We start from the raw sequence: 2,865 nt of genomic DNA, 5'->3' as shown, positions 1-2,865 counted from the left end.
AAGGACCAGCAAGGTCACTCAACCAGATCCATGCCCGGTTTCAGAAAACAACTCTTACTCCTTGTTCCAATATCTTCCTCGACGCACGGGTGGGTATCCTGGGCGACCCAGAGCCCGAGCACCGTATGGTCAGCACCCTCTAGGATCCTTCGCAAGTGACCTAGCGCTTCACTCATAGGTCGCTTCCTTGGCCCCTCATCCACCGTACCGGAAGCTCACCATTTTAATCGCACCGAGGCTGGTCAAGACCTCGGTCGACTTTGCTGCACGAGACGTCCTCCATTGACTCTCCGTCAGCAGTTGCAACTTTATCAGTTAGGTCTCCATGACCGTGATCACAAGACGGTCAAAATGCTTTCCCAGCATTCTTGACATAAAACAGTCATTTACAAACAGTCACAAAATACAGTTTCTATATCGAACTCCGTATTTCCACATTATCCTTCCTTAATCCACATTACTTATTCCACATTCCCTTCATATGTACTCATTCTCATCCATTCATTCATATCAACGACACATTATTTCCGATACACATTCACCTTCATTATTCTTCATACACATCCATGCATACATTCCTTTTCACATCCTTATTCATACATCCACATCCACATACATACATCCATACATACACATCCACATGCATACATCCACATCTACATGCATACGTCCCTACATACACATCCATATGCATACATCCACATCCTCATTCGTACATCTACATCTACATGCACATTCATGCATCTTCATCCATACATCCACATTTACATGCACATTCACATCCATACATACATCTATTTTTTCCTTCCCATTCATATAGCCCCATACGCCTTCACATCTATTCTTTTACATCACATCCATTTTCACCTTATGACAACCCATATACATCTTATCTCATCACATACACTTCGTATCTCATTCCATACACATCTTATCACATCTTAACTCATCTTATCACATCTTAACTCATCTCATATACATCTTATCTCATCTTATCACATCTCATACACTTCTTATCACATCTTAACTCATCTTATCACATCCTAACTCATCTCATGTGCATCTTATCTCATCTTATCACATCTCATACACCTCTTATCACATCCTAACTCCTCTTATCACATCCTAACTCATCTCATATGCATCTTATCTCATCTTATTATCTCATACATCTCTTATCACATCTCATACACCTCTTATCACATCTTAACTCATCTTATCACATCCTAACTTATCTCATATACATCTTATCTCATCTTATCACATCCTAACTCATCCTTTATGCATACCTCTATGTAAGAATTTCAATTGTGATAAAAGTAACACTTTTACAATAAAATAATCATTTTTTTTCTGTAATATTTTTATAATAAAATAATAATTTATTTATCTTTTTTCATTTCTATGCACGAAATTCAATATGATGAAAATAACTTTTTATAATAAAATAATCATTTTTTTATAATTTTATAATAAAATAATAAAATATTCATCTTTTATGCATACCTCTATGCATAAAATTCAATTATGTTAAAAGTAACACTTTTATAATAAAATATTTATCTTTTATGCATACCTCTATGCATGAAATTTAATTATGCTAAAAGTAACACTTTTGATATAAAATTTTATCCATTATGCATACTTCTATGCATAAAATAAAAATGATCAAAGTAATACTTTTGATATAAAAATTTATCCATTATGCATACTTCTATGCATAAAATAAAAATGATAAAAGTAATACTTTTGATATAAAAATTTATCCATTATGCATACTTCTATGCATAAAATAAAAATGATAAAAGTAATACTTTTGATATAAAATTTATCCTTTATGCATAATATAAAAATTCAATTTCCTCATGATTCTAATAAAATTCTTTCAATTAATCTAGGATGATAATTCCTAGAATATGGTAGGAAATCCTCTTTTCATGCCTTGAATGAATTTATTTTATGTGTAAATTTTTATAAAATTTTGCCATAGCTCCGCTACTATAACTGATAAATCTCAATTATTTTAAAAGATAAGGCTTATCTTTAAGGGAATGATTAGAATGATCCCTAATTGGATCATTAACCCTTAATGGATTAAATAAAAAATAATCATAAACTAAAAGCATAGATAAAAAAACTATTAATTTGTTCTCAAGCATAGATTAATCTTGGATTAAGGAAAAGCTTTATGAAAAGCTTCATTTGGATTGAGAATGGATCATGAGTATGACTATTTCTTAAGTGAGAGAGAGAAAAAACCATTAGAATTAAACATAAATGAAAATTTATGTAATTCTTTACTATCGTTAATCAATTAACTTCAATAGCATTCAAAAACCATACCAATTAAGCTTCTCAAGCTTGAGAGGGGTTGAGAAGAGAGAAACATTGAGAAATTATAGAAAAGATCAAAATTCATCATACTTATCTTACAAATTGCTTGATTCTTTGTTCACGGTAGAGGCCCCCAACCAATCAATTGGTTTAGTATGTTGATGGAGCCACCAATGGGGATTGAAGAAAGAGAGAAGTGTCAAAAACTAGTGAATTATTAAAGAATTCACAGTTCTTGGCTTAGGTGGAGTAGAGTAACAATGCATAAGACACTATATTTTTTTCAACAAAGGGAGGCTTCTATTTATAGGAAAAATTGAGCTCCTAACCAAACAAACTGATTCTAGAATTTTCCAAGTCAGTTTGGTCACTTTTTGACCATTTTTAGGTCAGTTAAGCTAACTTTTAGCAGAGAGCAGACAACAAGAATTAAGGGTGGCAGATTTTCATGCAGATTTTGAGTGAGGGAAAGCTATGAAATTATGATCTAGACTTGAATGAGGAGAGAGGAGAGATAAAATATCTCAATTT

Source organism: Cibotium barometz, chromosome 60, assembly GCF_041138505.1.
Source record: "Cibotium barometz isolate CiBa-2024 chromosome 60, ASM4113850v1, whole genome shotgun sequence".
Taxonomy (NCBI): Eukaryota; Viridiplantae; Streptophyta; class Polypodiopsida; order Cyatheales; family Cibotiaceae; genus Cibotium; species Cibotium barometz.
Note: the sequence above shows the minus strand (reverse complement) of the source record.